Raw genomic sequence first — 18,709 nt, forward strand, 5'->3', positions numbered from 1 at the left:
TTGAAGAGGAATCTTACTGCAAAACACTGGCCATGAAAAAAAAAAGTTATTTGTGGGTTTTTTTAAAAGAACACATGATCGAATTGATGTGAATCCTTATTTTTCTGTGTAAAATATTTACCCCTCAACAAGACACTAAGGAAACATCTCAGGATTTTCTAATGAACATTTTGTATCACTGGAGCATCCAAGAAAATACAGCCTGGAGTCACATCTCAGTCCCCTTCTCCTCAGCATGTTAGGAAACTCCCTCTCCCACTGACACTGCACAGCATTTCTGCACCTGCATGGATCCACCTGCACAGTCATCCTTTAGCTCTGTGGATTACATGGCTCATCATGGTGAGCAAGTACACAAGTACCTTCAAAAAGGAGAAAAATGTCTAATTAAGCCCTATTAGCAATGCAAGGTTCTTCTGTTTCTTTTTGAAGGAGACAGAGGCACGGGGTAGAAACTAACACCCAGTGGTTGCCTGAAGGGGAGAGAGATTCTCATGTAGCACCACAAGCAGCACACATCTCTGCATTCATGAAACAGTGACAAAAAATAATTCAGACTGGCAGCTGGTGGAAAGAAGACCTCTAAGAAGGAAGCACCAGGTTCAAACAGACTTGAATTCCCACTGTGATTGGTTTACTGAATTATACACAAGTTGCCTTTTTGCTTTTCTTTTTTATTTTTTTTTTGTAGCAGCCAACTCTGCTTGACAGATCATACATGTGTATGTAATTTCATGGGTCAAACTCCATTGATATTCATTAGACTCATGACATTCCATTCCATTGGACCCAGAGCTAGAGGCTGTCATGAAGAAAACTGACATCCTTCAACAGCATTCCAGCAAAGTAACAATTTGCTTGACCTAAGGATTCAACAAGTCACTGATTTTTTTTTTCTTTTTCCATTACATCTTTGGTTCAGGTTGAAAGCCTTGACTGCAGTTTCCAAAATGTCATATTAACATCAATTTGTGGAACAGATTATGAAATGCAAAGATAGTGGGAGATAATAAAAGATGGAAACCCTACACTTAGAAACGAGGTTGGGAGACACATTGCTGTCTTTGCAGCAGAATTTATGTAAGACTCTGCTATTTAATGTACTTTGGAAACATTTACAGTCAGCCTGTTAAAGTTTCCTCTTATCACAGAGAAACATCCCATACGTGGGCTTGAAAGGCAGCATTCCTCACAGCAGGGATTATAGGTTAGAATAATAAAGCAACTTCCTGCAAGGCTTGTGAATCTTCTGTTCCCCGCTCTGCACCTTATGGATATCATCTGCTTTCAACATTTACTTTTAACATACAATTCCTTTTAACGTTCATTTGTCAGCTCAGATTTCCTTGCCATTTGTAGAATGATCCAATGTGGGATTAATGCAGGTACCACAACATTTAGAAGTATGAATCATTTAGGCACAGGCCTTGCTATGCAGGCAGATGACACAGGTAATAGCTGGGATAAACCCTATATTGTGTCCCCAGTTAATTTTCTTTGTTTATTCCTAGCATCCTCCTGGCTGTCAGTCCATTTAAAGCAGCCTTTTCTTGTGCTGAACAGTTTCTCACCCTACAAGCAGAGCTCTGCAGGCCACTGGTTGAGGAAAGGTGCAAATCCCTGGCAAGGTAATTCTATCAGCCAAAGCATGCACTCATTTACATGAGCTTATGCTCCAAGCCACTCCACAAAAATCAATTCACACCTCTGTTACTCACCATAGAGTCACATCAAGAAGTGAGAAAATAAAGTGATGGAAAACTGAAGCTAAAATTCATCCCTGGATTTACTTCCGTTGATATTCAGGCCAGATCCAAAGTCCATTTCTTTTTAATGGCATTGAATAGAATAAAGGGGTAGGCAATAGATGCATTAGTATTTGCCAGATTTTGCTCAAGAATTCAGTAAGGAGACCAGAACATCATTTTTTACCTTGTCTAAAGAGGATTGCATCACCTAACCAGCACAGAATAATCCTGAGGTGTGCAGGGAAGGAGTATATTTTAGAACTACAAAAGTTCTAGCATTTATACTTATTTTGGAAAGGCAGAGTTCAGCAAATTCAGAGGGTCCTCTCTCTCTCCTCTCATCTGCCTGAGGTGCATCCTATCTGGAGCCCTGCAATGTGGAGTTCTCCTTCCAAAGGTCCAAGCCTGTGGGGGAGCAGGAACAGAACTGTGCCTCTACTCACACAGAACTTCAACTTTGTTTTATTGCAAAAAAAGAATGAGGAAATATCAGCTGGGCAGAACAGCCTGCAGAAACCTACCTAGAAAATTTCCTTGCTCCTTCATGATTTTTACTCCCTCTGTAAATTTTTTGTCATTAAAGACAGTAACAACTGTTTTAATGCCACCCTAAAAAAGTATAAAATAGGTCTCTCTTGACCAGTTTTCCTCCAGAAGAATCCCAAGGCAGCAGAATATTGATATCACAGATTTTTAACACTTCGCCTCTGAGTGGCACAAGCAGAGCCACACAATTTTATGCATTTGAAACATAAAATTTAGCCATTCCTCTGTCCTAGGAATATTCAGGCTGTCTGAAATACCCAGCATTGGGCAGAAAAGTAAGCAAGCTCAGAAAACAATGTGCTTTCTCACCTTGAGAAAGACTCGAGATACCTCTTCCAGAGTTTAACATGTTGTGATACAACATTGAAAAATTTAGATATATACTCTAAAATAATTACCTGAAGTAAATCTTAACTTACACCAGGGCCATTTTCAGACCTGGGATGCTTGAGAGCTGTGTAACCCATTCATCACCAGTCCTGAGCCAAGCACAGGTCAGACAGGGCAGAGTTAAAGAGGTTCCTAATTCATACTGAAGTCAGAATTCCCTTTTGTGATCAGAAAAATTAGATCTCAGGGCAGATATTCAAAAACACTTATTCAAGACAAGAAAGAATCTTATGGAAATAATCCTCTATTAAGCATTTCTCTTTTTTTTTTTAATTGATCATATAAGAAAACCTAAGACAGAAAGTTACTCTAGACAACATTGACTTTATGAATATATTGCCAATTCCACAGACACAGGACTTCTTAAATTTCCATTAGCATCCACACAGATTTAGAAATATGTCCAAAGCACCATTTCCTCAACCTGTTGTCCAACACATGTTTTGAGTGCACTGGCTTGGTGTGCTATTATTAATTAACTTACCACCCTGATTGGAAGTCCTCCAAGCAATCTGAAATGGGACTACAAATTCTGATCTGCTTAAGTCTGCAAACTTGAAGTCTCAAAAGGATTTAACTGCTATGATTTTAATAATCTTATTAATAACCCATGATGAATTTATGCCCATTAATCCAGAAGTTGCAGGAAGTACAATTAAAAATTCTGAGTATATGATACAACCTGAATATATTATTTAGGCACCCATTCCAATAACTGGCCATAGTGATGAAAAATACATCATAAACAGCTTTTAAAAATTCAAATATCCAAGGAAAAAAATCCCTCAGAAAAAGCCTCAGGAGGTAGTTTATTGTACAAATAAAACTCTTGCAAATCACTGATGTTTTCTATTAAACATCAAAGCTTATTCAGTGTATAATTTCTAATTTTTAAATTAAAGTTTGCATAGATTTCACAGTAAGAAATTTTTTGAGGAAATGGCATAGCCTCACACTTTCCCCAGTTTTCCTTCTTCACGGTGATTTTAAAAATGGTTTTATATTCCTTATTGATGATAGAAGGGTACACTGCCCTTTTTTCTCCCTTTTTTTTTTTTTTGCTTTATCAACTTCATATAATGCTCCTTCCAACTAACCTACAAAAAAAGTCTGGGCATGTCCCAAGAAATAATCTAAATCATAGATCTTGTAAGAGTAATGCCATACTTTACCTCAAGCAATGCCACATGCAAAAATGGACATCTGATTGACAACCATATTAATTTTTAATGCCAGTATTTTCAGTTTTAGCTCTTGTGCAAGACATTTTGATTATAATATACTGTTCAGTAAAGGCACTTGTCACTCAAAGGGACAGAAAAACACACACAAGAAGATGGAGTAGGCACACCAACAATACAGAAAAGTGATAAGAAAACACCACCATTTCATCTCCCAGTATCGATCATCACAGAAGCCAAGCTGTGGAGCTGAGCTGGCAAAACTACAGTGCCAGTCAGAGAACAACAATGTCTATTTGTTCAAATAAAAAACAAAGACACAAGAAGAAAATTGTGCAGGACTGTAGTGGTGACAAGGGTCCCCAGCCCTTTTTCTTTAAGTCTTGTTTTTTTTTTTTTTTTTAATTAATGGCAGTTTAAACAAGCTTCAATGTTCTATTAAGTAGATTTAACACTGTATAGACTTTATATGGTATAGACTATATACAGTCTATACTACACACATATACCATCCACATATTTGTCAATTTTATGTTTTGAGATAACTTCACATAATGATCTTGACTGTGATTTTCAGAAGCAGCTTGGAGATCACAATCTGAATATGCTGCTGTGATTTACTTCTTGGTTCTCTCAGGGTATATTTTATATAAAAAGTCATGGAAAGCCTTACCAGCTCACATGTTGCAAGGTCAAGAAACACTTAAGCATGCAAGTGTGGGAAGCAATACTGCCCTCAGTTCATTTCCCTGCAAGTAGTAATTAATAAAGAGATTTTTTTTTTTCTGGCAGAGAAGTTACAAGACCTTATTGAACAGATAGAAATTAAAAAATCAACAACAATTCTCACTCATCTAATCCACACCTGCATTACATTGTACTGTAGACTGAAGTGCCACAGCTCTACTCATTCAAATTGCTTGCAGCAAATAACCCATTTTAAGAATTTTTACACTATTACCTTTAGAATAACTCTCCCAAATCAAACCTATTCTGCTGCAGATAGGCTTTTGTGTTGAAAGGCATTTTCTAAAGTAGCATTTATCAAAACCGAAACAAATGATAGGACAATCTAATCAAAACACTGAAATGACTGCCTGATTGTATTTTAAAAATCATAACCTAATTAGAACCGAATTGATTTTTCCGTTAGCATGAAATTAAAACTAATTTCCCTGCACAATATTTACTCTAATACTCCCCAGATGCAAATACAGACTCATAAAACATTTCATAAAAAAGGTTTTATAATTGTTTCCTGATTTTTTTCATTACATCATCAATTGCATTTATCTTTCTAAACTATCCTTCTTGTTGTCTCTCTGAAAAATGCATTAATGAAGGGAGAGATGATGAAACATCACTGAAATTCTTTAACTGCTGAGATACCATGGGCAGATAAAGAGGTATTTTTCAGAGCATACAGTCTTTCATTTCCTTTCCTAGCCAAACCTGCTGCTGAGATGACTTCTCCTAAATTAATGTTACAGTCAGGCTGATGGACAGCAAAAGGTGGCAGACACTCCCTGTTCAATTTCTTTCAAAGAAATAGGCTAGAAAAGTAGATTTGTTGCCAAAAGAAATTCCTCTGTCATCCTCCAACACATTCACAGTTTTCTCATTCAGTGTCACGTCTGCTGCCCTAGGCTCTTCCTTTCTCTTTGCCACAGTAAAAGTTCCTGAATTCCTGCAGCGTATGGCATTTTGTACACTGGGAAATTGAGCACTGAGACACTACCTCACTCTAGCCCAGACACAATCGGATTTATAGCACTCTAATTTCATTTGCTACGATGGGTGCCTTAATGAGGAACGTATGTTTCTGTCCAACCAGGGCTACTCCTAATGCAATATACTCTTGACCTTGAACATTCACCAGGTCCATCTGACCACTGGCCAATCCTGGGGAGTCCATCCTCTTTAAAGCCAAGGCAATGAACAAGAGTGCTGTATAAATACCAAGGAATCACCTAATTGCCTGAGGAAGAAAATTAACTGTGGAATAGCCACCTCTCAGCTCTTTCAGATTTGCACACCTATTTATGAAGCACATCACCTTCTGCAATAGTGGTTCCCAAGTGACTCTGCTGCAACACTGCTGCTGAATATCTTCACAGCTCCTCACATTTCACTGGAATGTGCGGCATTCAAAAGGAAAGTTAAATCCCAGAAAACTCTGCCTTGCTCTCCTTTCAGGAGACACCTTTTCTTGTCATTGGAGAGAAGCAGATGCCCTCTTTTCTGTATATAAACCATTGATTTGTAAAGGCAGGTTTCCTCACACTAAAGGAGACCATGTTGTGTCCTTTGCCCTAACACACAAAATAAAACCATCCCTTCTGATTAGGAGAGTTCACACACATCCTTATTATAAAACTGTGGCAGCAGCATCTCTCAAGGCAGGCTTGGTGAGACGCCCTTGTGGCAGAGACATTTTAATGTACATGGACCACAGAGTCTCTGGAGAGGAACTGGGAAGATTTTTACTGCACAAGCATATAATTTATCTAGAAGGGAAGGTCTTTGAGAGACATGAGTCTACTTGCTGCAATAATAATAAGAAATAAACTGAGTCAAAGGCTTGGGAAGTTTGATTTCTCTTCACACCTCCATCACAGACCTTAGAGAAATCATTTGACTCAACTCCCTGAATGTAAAATGAGGTTAATGGTATTTTTATCATATCCTTTGTCTGATTCATCTACTCAGAATTCAGGTTGCAGGGGGAGGTATGAAGGGATCTAAATGCATAATTCTACAGTAGCCACTGCAACAAGGACAAAAGTCTATTAGGGTGTCTGTTCTCCCCTGCCACCTATATAAATATGATAAATCATTTACTATTAATCATCAAGGCTAAGAAAATTAGCAATTCACAAAATGGTGATAACAGAGAACAATTCCAGCAATATCCCTGCCATTTATCAAAAGTTAAAAAAAAAAAAAAAAAAAACAGAACAAAACCACCAATCCAAGAAAAAGTCAGGACTCTCTGTTAGTGGAGGAACACACAGCTGACTAATCCAAAAGAAACCTTCCATTAACAAATTATAAATCCCACAGACAAATTCCTCTTCTGATTGTCTGCTTTTATATTTTCTCTCTGTAATTTCTTGAAGGAATTAAACAAAGGCTAGAATTTACCATGGAATTATTATCCCAGGGATATTTCCATTATTAATTTCTCTTTTGAAGGGCATTCTGCAGTCTATAAGCACTAAGAGGCTTGTGCAGAGAACTAAAGACAAACTTATTTTTAAAATAATTACCACACAACGAAGGAATTGCATATCTCCCTCTTAAGCAATTGCTGTTGTGAGGAGATGATCCCTCTTAAACTGAGGGTGAACAAATTCAGGGAGAAAGGTCCTTCCCCTCTCCTCTTCTTCAGAAGAGATGCTAGATGTTACTGCCTTAACTAGCCAATATTTTTATTAAAAAAATAAATATATAATCTCATAATGATAACAAGTACTCAGGCTTGCTCCTCTGCTTTGGGAACTCGGTGGCTGGGTGCACTTCACTGCAAAACACCACTTAGTTATGTGCTCCTGGCATTCAGCCAGCAAAGGGCTACACATTTTTCTCTCATTGCACAAATTTTCTCATTGTTATGGTACTGTTTGGCAGGCCATTAATAGAGATTTGTTTATAATCTTTTTTTGCATTTATAGCATGGTGCACAAAGCAAAGCTAATGTGTGTTTTCACATGTCTTTGACTTAAACACCAACTTACCACCCAGCACTGACACCTGCAGAAAATTCTCTTTGTGAGTGGGCTGAGCCGAATCTCTCACAGGTCCATGCAAGAGTAATCTCCAAGAAAGAGACCATCCATTTTAAAATTCGTGTTGCAACCCAACACCACAAAATAACAGTGCCACCCTGGATAAAAATACTGTTATTTAAAATCCTTTCTCAATATTACCTGTTAATCACATGCTCTAGTCTAGCTTTGTACTACATTAAACCCATTGCACTGTCCCTGTTTACTCACAATGACCATCACTAAGAGAATCTCTTTTTCATGGAACATATTATTAAAAGAAAAAAAACAAGTATTTGAAATTCAGTTGATGTATAGAAAAAAACAGGCCGGAATAACACAGCAGAAATTTATAACAAAAGCTTAGATGTTATTGAACATACAAATGTATGTAAAGAGAAGCAAAGGCAGTCCAGCAGCAAGCCCACAGAATGTCAGGTCTGTGCACAAAGAAGGAATAATCTGATCCATCAATGGGAAGAAGATGAGACTTAATTAATGGAAGCTCAGCTAAGATGTAGACTCTGCAGATTCTCTCCAAAACCAAAAAATGCTGGTGGTGATATGGAGGCAGAAGGCAAAGCTGATCTTCTTCTGTGTTTGCATCTTGCTCTTCTGGTTAGGCAGAAGGGAGGGGGGAAGAAAGGGGAAGGGGAAAAAGGAAAGGAAAAGGAAAAGGAAAAGGAAAAGGAAAAGGAAAAAAAGGAAAAGGAAAAAAAGGAAAAGGAAAAGGAAAAGGAAAAGGAAAAGGAAAAGGAAAAGGAAAAGGAAAAGGAAAAGGAAAAGGAAAAGGAAAAGGAAAAGGAAAAGAAAAGGAAAAGGAAAAGGAAAAGGAAAAGGAAAAGGAAAAGAAAAGAAAAGAAAGAAAAGAAAAGAAAAGAAAAGAAAAGAAAAGAAAAGAAAGAAAAGAAAAGAAAAGAAAAGAAAGAAAAGAAAAGAAAAGAAAAGAAAAGAAAGAAAGAAAAGAAAAGAAAAGAAATTAGGTCTGTCCCAGTGCTTCCAACTAAATGTCTCTCCAATTGACTGCCACAAGGCATTCAAGACCATGAACCTGGAAGCACTGGTACACATGAAAACTTAGATATAAAGCTTTGCCCTCTTTGGTAAACATATAAAAATTATAATACATGCAGTTTTTTCACTGCCATCTCTCAACAATTCAAAGTGTTTATTATATACTAGATGTCATGTGAAGGATTTGGGTTTCAAAGTGACATAAGAGACTTTGGAACAGTGTGAATTCTAGGACAACATATTGTGTGTGTCCATCTCCATCTGTCATGGTAATGATAAGAAAAGGCAGGAATGCAGAGGCACTTGCTCCTCTCCAAATATAATCACCATGTTCAGAAATTCCTAAATAACAGCCTCGAGTCGCTTATTGGGGTGAGCAGAAATGGTAATCCTTCACTGGCCTAAATTAGCTTGAGACCACCACATAGGAAACCTGTCAGGGAGGAAGCTGACAGCTCCAGACAGCGAGGATGGGTGTCTCATCTTACATATTCATCACCGGAGGTGCCGCTCACATCCCAGAGAACAACTGCGCGCGGGGACGGCCGCACGCGGCGCTCACGGCAGTGAGGAACCCAGGGTGAGGAGGGGGATGTTCAGAGAAGGACAGGCAGTGTGAAATTAGGAAATTAAGGAACCCCGTGAGCAGACAAAGTAAATGCTTGAGAGATTTTTAAGAAAATCCAGGTGCATTTTTTTAATTTGCAGAAGTTAATACTTTCAGAGGGTAAGGATACCATAAAATAAATGAGTGCACACTGCTTGGGGTCTTCCTCTTGGAAAATGACAAAGATCAAAGACTCCCTGCCTATTTTCTCGCTGAAAAATTGAAAATTAATTGCCTGAATTCACATACCAGTTTATTCAACTCCTGCCTTTTCCAGTCCTACAATTTGCATTGACTGACAGATACTTTTAAAATGCTAACATAAATAGCTGGCCTAATACTCCATGTCAGGGTGTATTTTAATTGGTAAAAAGCAATCATCATCTTTGTTGCAGTAGGGTCATTTTCTGAATGTCAGATATCAAATTAACACAAAATGATAAGGTCCCTATCAAAAAAGTTGTGTATGCACAGCCGGCAAGATATAAGGTAGAGAATAAATCCATCAGACTGAAGAGCAAACTTAATTCATAACGAGGACAACGGCATCCAAAGTGTTCCTTATCTTTGTTAAAAATAAAAAAGAATAAAGAAAAAGATAAAAGGGTGGGATTAAATCTATAGCACTGAGGTTGTAACATGCATGCTGTAGGTATACAGATGTTCACAGCTCCACCTATGCTACCGAAGCTGAGCATTTGACAGGAACCCTAATTAGTCATAGCTGTGGCTGTCACCAATAGAGGCAAACTCAAACAACTCTGGGTGGTCTCTAGGTTGCCTGTCTCCTTTTCACAGAACTCACCTCAATTAGTCATCCACCTGTATTACAATGCTCAATATTTTATTACATTATATAGAGGTGAGTGCAAAATATGAAGCCTTGGGGTGTTGCTGTTTATTGCTTTCAACAATAGAAAAATGGTCTGTGCAAAAGCTGTGCCTACCAATTCTCTAGCTGCCCTGTGATTAGTTAATTTTCATGAATATGCAAGTCTTAAACATTGCAGTGGATCCTTTTAGTTTCCTTTTCAGTTCAATGCTGCACAAATAGACCTGGGTTTCCACAAGTAAAAGGTGCAACACCTCTGTGGTTTTGGATGAGAAATAGTGTCTATATAGCACTTATCAAGAGGGTGCACTTTGTGCCTGTCAGCATCCTGCCTTCATTACCATTCTTCACAGCTTACCTGCAGCAAAGTCATGTCTAGGGCTTCAGAACAGAGTCCAACATTCCTGTGAAAACTAGAATTGTCTGAGGGAGCTGCAGCCCCAGCTTTGTGGTACAAAATCGAGTAACTACCTCAGACCATGACTGAAAGCTTCAGAGTCAGAAATCACACACTCCCTTTCCCAGGAGTACTTTTAACAGCTCCATTGCCAGAAGTTACAGAAGGTGTCCTGGAACCCGAGGGTTAAAACACTGGATATTCTTGTTACCCATAAATATCCAATCAGTTGAAAGTCTTGCTGCCACTGTGTGAATAATGGATTTTTGCTCAGCACACAGACTTAAAGGAAAAAAAGCCCAATATGTCAAGGTGACCTTAAGCCCTTTTTTTTATCTCTTGCCTTCTTTAAAAAAAAAAATTTATATAGCCCTAAATTTGACTTATTAGCCTTGAAGAATTCTGTGCAAACACACCTTCAAAACAGAATCAAAATATTTCCTTTTGAAAGTATTGAAACCAGCTATTGTCATTCTCCTAATTTTTTTTACTTGTAGCTGAACCAATATGTTTAGATTTGTCCTGAGTTTGAGCTGCCAAACTGTTCTCAGTGAATTTGCTCTTTGAAATCTGTTTTTGCCTATCTCCAGTCCTAAAAGATTCTCAATTCCATGATATTTAATCTTCACATGGTAACTATAAGCTTTTTTTTGTTTGTTTGTTTGGTTTGGGTTTTTTTGTTTGTTTTTGTTTCAGCAAAATCAGCTTCTCAAAGTTCCTACTACCTACAAAACACTTTTTTTTTTCCTTTTTGTCTGTCTATCAAATCAACTTCTCCATTTAGTGCCGAGTGAATACTGCTGCCAAGAGACAAGATAGTTAAACAAATGACAGTGTATGTATATAGATTATACCCATGTACATGGTTTTGTTTAAAAAAATAATAACAGTAACAGATAATCCTGAGAAATGGAGAGTGTAATTTCTGTCCAATTTCAAAATGCCATCTTTATCAAAATTCTACCTGCAGCAAGTGAAATCAATATATGGATGTTGCTGTAAAATTAATGAGCTTTTCAATAGCCTGTGTTGAGTTCTTTTTTTTAATTGCAAATCATCTCTAATTTTTCTTTCCTAAATTGTATAGACACATGCAATGGTTGACTAATGCTGCACCAATAGCACAAGAAAAATCTGCTGGAGAATTTGTTCCCCGTAATGATCTCCACTAGGCATATATTCTTTTTTCTCTGCACAGATAGACATCAAAATTAAGTACATTGGCTTAATTCAGTTGCCATTGTAAGCTCAAATGGGATACAAAGTGAAATCAATATTAGTGAAAAAGATCAGACTAGAATTGGAAGGTAATATAATTAGGCTGGCTTTGCTATACTTTGTAATGCTTATCTGTAGTATTTTACCAAATAGAATATGGGTATCTATTTTCTGAAACCATAGGAGGTTTTCAATGCTGTATTGTCCTTATTTATTTCACTTTGAGGAAGCACTTCAGAAGGACCTGTCTGTCCATCTCGGTGGGATTTAGGGCTGATATATCTCCCTGAGTGATCTGAATTTTGTGCGTACACAGGAGATCTACTTCTTAAGCAAAAGCATTAAGAGTTGTTTTAATAGCGCAACACAGAGAAAGCTTTATGTGTTCTGTTTGTAGGAAATGTGCTCTTTGCCTCTGAACACAAAGCATTTCACTGTGCTGCACTCTCAGAGCACAGAAATTAAAAACATGAGATCTTGCACCTCTACTTCTCAGGCTTCACTCCAGCCCCATCAAACTTGCCCAATCAGCTGGACAGCTTTACAGTGCCTCCTTGAGATGGGGATGCAGAGCAGGATAACATCTCTCCAGGGCTCTCAGGAGATTAGGCAGCTCTCCTGCATGGTTTCTTTGCTCCATTCTTCTTGGGCTGAGCTGAGGTGCAGGGCTGAGTCTCAGCTCCTGCACAGAGGTTTTCATTAATTTAAAAAGTCATTTCTGAGCAATCAAATGAGAGCCATGGGTTCCTTCCACACCTCTGATGTACAAATCATCCCGCAAAGAAAGGTGAATTCATTCCCAAAACCCAAAGTATATTTCAAGGATGAATAAAGATACCCAGTGATTTAATAAGCTTGGAACACTAAGTGGAGGAACAATTCTTTTAAAGATGTTATTAAAAGGCTACATAAACTCTGTCTATATACTCTTCTTGGTTAATGTAAAATGTTTTAAAGGTTTGAATAGGAATAAACTAGAAAAATATTCAGATTTTGTCCAAACATAGAATTTGATGTCTCCCAAAAGACCTGCTGGATATACAATGAGAGCTTTATCTTACCAAAACCAAGCTATGTGACGTCAGGACACAACTGCTGTAACACAGTAGAGGAATGTACCACCCTTAGGTCATACCAGCAGTGAATTCCCACTGTTCTCACATGTCTTGCCCAGGGTGCCACATGAGATGGTGACATAGCATTAAATGTAGCCTTGCAAAGACGCTGAGCTAGTTATTCATTCTAGTGAAAAGCTAGCTGAGGAAGGAAGCATTCCTGATTTCCCCACTCTGACATTGATGATGCTTTTTAGTCACTTTCACTTCCTTGAATCCTGGGATTTTTCCTCTCACTAGCCTGCTAATGGCACAACTGGTAGTTCCAATGCAAAAAGAAAAAAAAATTTTTTTTTAATTCTTATCACTAACAGAAGGAAAAAGAGGATAAGTTACTTTCTGGGCCACTCTTTGGAACAAAACTTGTGATCCCAGACTGGGTTTAGTGGCACAGCACAAAGTAAGGAGGCATGTAAGAGCCAATATAAAAGCAAATACCTCCAGTATTCCCAAGGAATGGGAAAATGAAGCAGGTTTCAAACAAGACATAAACCCCCTGTAAAACAGATTAGAGGAAGCTCTCAAAAGGCTGGGATTTGTCCGTAATAACCTGATGCAGAAAAATTTGGAACCGTAAAAGCAAATCTAGCAGCAAACAACAAAGCCTGTTTTCCCTGTTCCTAACTCAACTCCTGCGTGCCAAGTAGGAATGACCCTCTTCAGCAGAGGAAGCAGCAGAGTAGCAATAACCACAATAACCAGCAAAGGAAGGGCAGTACTGCAGGGACACCGGTGCCATCGCAAGGACAAAAGAACCAAGAGGAATGGGGAAATTAGTATATGAAAATAAAGGAAATCACTTGTAATTAGATTTTTATCTCATTTAAGAGTCCCTGTTCTTTTCTTCTACTCTGCTACCCACTTTCACAGGTAAAATAAGCCAGAAATCAAAATTACAGTAATGCCTCACAGATTTATCATAATTCTAACGTTCCCATCTGATTGAGAGGATGCCACAAATTTCAGTGTATGTCAAGGATCTCGTTTGTAGAGATACATCATAGAGTATGAGGAAAAATAAAATTTCCTCCTTTTAAAGTAAATTAAATAGAGTAAATCAGATCAAGTATAGCATCAATAAAATATATACTCTCATATTTTAATCACTGGTAAACAGGCTCAAGTGCAGAATATGTCACACCTGTCATACATCCTGCCATCCTTCCTCAGAGATGTGCATTTATAACAACTACTCAGCTTTGCTTTAGTGACATGCAGCATTTACTTTTAGGTGACACGATGATAATGCTGAAGGTTCTAGCATTTCTCAAGTCTACTTAAATGGTCATCTACACAGACATGATCCAGGTGGGCAAAGAAGGGTGATTCAATTGCTATCAACTACAACATATATTTCATTTGAGGTGGCTTGACTAGCCTGAGCTGAATTTCCTCCTGGATCACGAAAAACTTGAAATTTCACTGGAATAGACTGTTCTTAAGATTAAAAAATAATTCTCATAAAACCAGTCAATTCAAGTATCAAGAAGAGAATAAAATCACAAAATATCATCCATCACAGTATATAACACTGTGTAGGAGTGTAAAAGTAGCAAGTTAAACATCACCATTTAACATTTATAGCCTTTTCTTTAAAAATCAAGGGTTTAAAAAAAAAAACAAACACCAAGATATTTTCAAATGTGGCTTCACATAATGAGAAACAATATTTAAATTGTTGTTGTTTTATTATTTTAAAAATATTACATGCCATAAGAGAAAAAGAAATGCAGAACTGCCTGTCCAGGCCCAAGATGGCAAATCAGCTCATGGAAAAACCTCATGCTTGCTATTCTTTTGAAATATTTTTCCATTCTAGACTCAAGAAACTATCCTAATGAAGCAAGTTCTCCCACAATTCAAAAGAAATGCTTTGTGAAGCTTCTGACATTACTGAGCAAGAGCCCTGGACCATACCCTCAGCCTCTTCTAGGCTGCAAGCAGGAGAGTACAACTTCACTAATGGAAAATAGCTTATAAACATGGAAATAATCTCATTCTCCTCCACCATAAAAGGATAAAAGACTTTTCTTACCCTTGATACTTTGTTCAGCAGATTGATCCAGAAGCACACTATTTTGCTTGTTAGAGACCAGTTTCCATGCTAAAAATGTTGTTCTTCCTTCCAGGTACTGTTGGAAGGTTAAACAATGCTCATTCAGTAAAATAAATGTTTCTTCCCCTTTTGGACAACTTAGGGGCCCTTCTCAACAGCTGATCCAGATTAAGTTTATCTTCTTTGCCCCTGTTTTTATTCTCAAAATCATTTACCCCAACATGTACCCAAATGGCATTGTACTGAATGTCACAGTAAAAAATATTGCATTGTTTTTATCCAGAAACTGACTGTTTAGGCAAGAAACACCATTATGTTGGTCTGGTAAAAAATCTATCTTTGATAAACCAATGATAGATTTTATTCTATTTCCTACTTATCTTCAGGTATTCAAATATTTTTCCCTTCATTCTATAGTGTGGTATAATCTGTCACCATTTCCTCAGGTTATATATCAGATTTGGTATTTATCTTCTCACTGTTAGATAGCTTCAACAGAAATATTTGCTGCCAAAATCTCTAATTTATGAAGCTATCTCTTTCAAAGGCTGAGGTGGAGATTATTTGAGTCCTCAGACTTGAGCATATGGAGCATCTATAACTGCCTTTAACACACAAAGCACTTCCACTTTTGCAACCCCTGTCTCTGAGTCCATGGTCACTTCTGTCATCCTGCCTGAAATAATGATGTCAAGTACACATTTAATTCCAGGACCATCCCTAAATCTTTCATCTCTTAACATGCCCACTGTATAGGTGCTTCCTTTACCTACACTTAGTGTTCTCTGCGAGTTAGACGTTACCAACTCTTGCTCCATAAATGTAGAGAGCTTCCTTTCTTATTACCCAGGTGCCCTGAAGACCAGACTTTACACTTTTCTAATGATAAGGAGTCCAGTTGTGATATGTCACATTAATCCAGTTTCACACCATTTGATGTATCAGGATTCTTTCAAGGCCAAAGGTTGATTTGGCATCAAGTTTATCATGTAGTGTTTTAATCTAACAGCCAAAACAAATTACTCAATTTGTATTTTGTACTAATTATTATTTTTTAATAACATTGCCTTACACAGAAGCTCTATCTGAGGTACTAAAAAAGAGCAGTTTAAATTACACAGTTGCACATCACAATTTCTTTATCATGGTAACATCATATTCCAGTTCATATGTGAAAGATCATTAATTACTATTGTTCATTGTTGGATCTGAACTGTAAAAAGGATTTCCCAATGAAGAAAAAAGATTATTAAAGAATGAATATGAACCTGAAAAAAATACATCTTCAAAGGTAGTGAAAGTCAGATATTGATTTCTGTCTGCTTATTATGCAAACCCAGCTGGGCTTGAAAATAGTAAGTATTGAGAGACAAAAAATCATGAACAAACTTTGTCTTCCATCCTGAAGGAATCTCAGCTCAGCAAAAAAATCAACGTTACAACCCTTGAGTATTGTGTTTTTATAGCTCTTGCACCACTAGAACATGAAGGCACTGATCATACCCAAAAGTGAAGCCATTCTTTGTAATTATATTTAGTCAGAGCAGCTAATTTTAAATCCTCCCCTTTGAAATTTTCCATATGACAGTGGTGAAAAATAATGCACAGCAATGTGCATTAATCATGTATGCACAAGCCTGAGTCAAAAATCAGAGACCCACTGAGTGAAGCCTTGTGCAAACATACTGAAAGACAGGTGATGGAATCACAGCATTTTAGAAATCAGTGTGTGGTCTGCGTTTGATTTAACCTGGATCAGGCTGCTAAGGTTTACACTCATTCCAGACCAAAATGGAAGAAGTCATTGCAAGATAAAGCCAGGATGCAGAAAAGGCAAAAAGGGTGGTGATAACAGTCCCATGAGCAATGGAATTAATGATGCTTTATTTTTAATTCATTTGTTCCTCATGACTGACTGATTTATTTGGGGGGTTTAAAATTAATTTAACTAAAGTAACAAAATGAAATCCCCATTACTTCCATTTTAGCACCAGAAGTTTATTTCTATTTAAATTTCCTCCTGGGCAAGAGGTGGTTTGAGCTGCAGTCTGACCCAAGCTACACACACCATCTCTGACCAGGAGTCTGGGCACTGTGTGCCTCCCAAGTGGTCAGCTGGAAACCAGCAATCAGGGAGTGGACTGAGAAAATGATTTACCATCTCTTAGTTGGTGCAGGATGAATTAATGATTTTGGAGGTCAAAAACTGCACTTGATTTTCATGAGAATTCAGTACTTTGTGTTTTCCTATTATCCTCTGGTATTTTATTGAAATAATACAACAGGTTCAAACATTTATGAGAGAATTGGGGAATATGCATTTATATTAACAGGGTGACTTTCCACACCTCATTTCCACAGTTAAACTGAATAAATATTGGTTTACTTTCCCCAAGTGGCCTAACAGATTTTTTTTTAGAGAAATACCTACTCACTGGACTGTGCAGCCTTACTCTAGCTCAGGCTCTGCATATTTGCACATGAAAAAAATCCAGGCAATTTTTTGAACATGGAAACAAGAGCAATAAACAATACTAATAACACTTATGTCATCTCATTATGAGTTTACATTAATGTCACTCAAAAACACCTTAGCAAGAAGCAACTTAAACAAGGTTTAATCTGAATCAAGATACAAGGATCTCAAAGGAGAGGGTTGGACTTTGTAATTCTCCTGCACAGCATAAAGGGTGAGGATCAGCCCCGTTTTAGATGCAAGATCACAAAAATTAGGTGTAAACAAGACATATTTCTGAGTATATAATGTGCACATTAAAAACTCTCTAAAGATACCAACTGTACAGAGTATGAATAATACACTGACAAGCTTGTGAAAGAGTGATGTTCTTTGAGCTCATCATTGCATACTTGAATAGGATATGAATATTTTATATTCATGCTAACTGTCATAAAGCAAGTTGAGCTGTTTGTACTAGAAAGGTGTTCACATAGCAGCACTATTCATGTTTACAGTTATCCTGCAAATGTCAGCAAAATGTTTCCTACTTGTAAGCATCCCCCTCTCCCTCCCTCACTCTTTTTAATTCATACGTAAAGTTATTCAAAGGGACCACACAGCAGCAGGTTGAAAAAACATAAAAAGGTTTTCTGGGTATCCAGTCTAGGGAGAAGACAACACAACCTTATAATCCAATAATCCAACACCCACAGCACGCAGTAAGCTGCAAACACAAACAACTGCAAGAAAAGGCCCTTGATAGATGTGGATTAGAGACAGAGCAGGAGGGAAGGAGGATAAACAACACAGAGATCCAGACAGAGTCCAGCAGAATCTGCAGAAACTAATAGGCAATGTGGAAATGACCCCCAAAGAAAGGAGTCCTATTAGCTTTAATCCCAAATGATCACAGCACTATTTGATAAAAACATCTGCAAGAGCTGACACATCAAGATTGCTAATGGTTTTTCTTCAGCAACCCTCTTATCACTTGCTATCAAGAGAAAAAACAGAGGATTCAAAAGCAAGTAGTGTTCAACTATAAATTAGCTTCTATAAATTAGCAGGTACCTAATTTATAAATGCTAAATGTTTTCCCTGAAGAGCACTGAAAACTTCAAACCTAAAACTAAGAGCTTAGTAAATCCATGGTTTGCTTTCAGGACATGCTGAAGCCTCTCAAGGAACAGCTAGATCTTTAAAGACACCCCAGAGTACTGGGGGGCTCCTGGTAAAAAGGCAGACCTGAGCCTGTTGTCCTCCCACCAGCTCACTTGACATTAAGGGAAGGACAGACGATTTTCTACTTCTCGGGGTGAATCATCTTGTAACAGCTTGTGCAGGATCCCTCTTTGTACAAAGTCACATCATGGTTACCAG

This window comes from Vidua chalybeata, chromosome 6 (assembly GCF_026979565.1).
Source record: "Vidua chalybeata isolate OUT-0048 chromosome 6, bVidCha1 merged haplotype, whole genome shotgun sequence".
Classification (NCBI taxonomy): domain Eukaryota; kingdom Metazoa; phylum Chordata; class Aves; order Passeriformes; family Viduidae; genus Vidua; species Vidua chalybeata.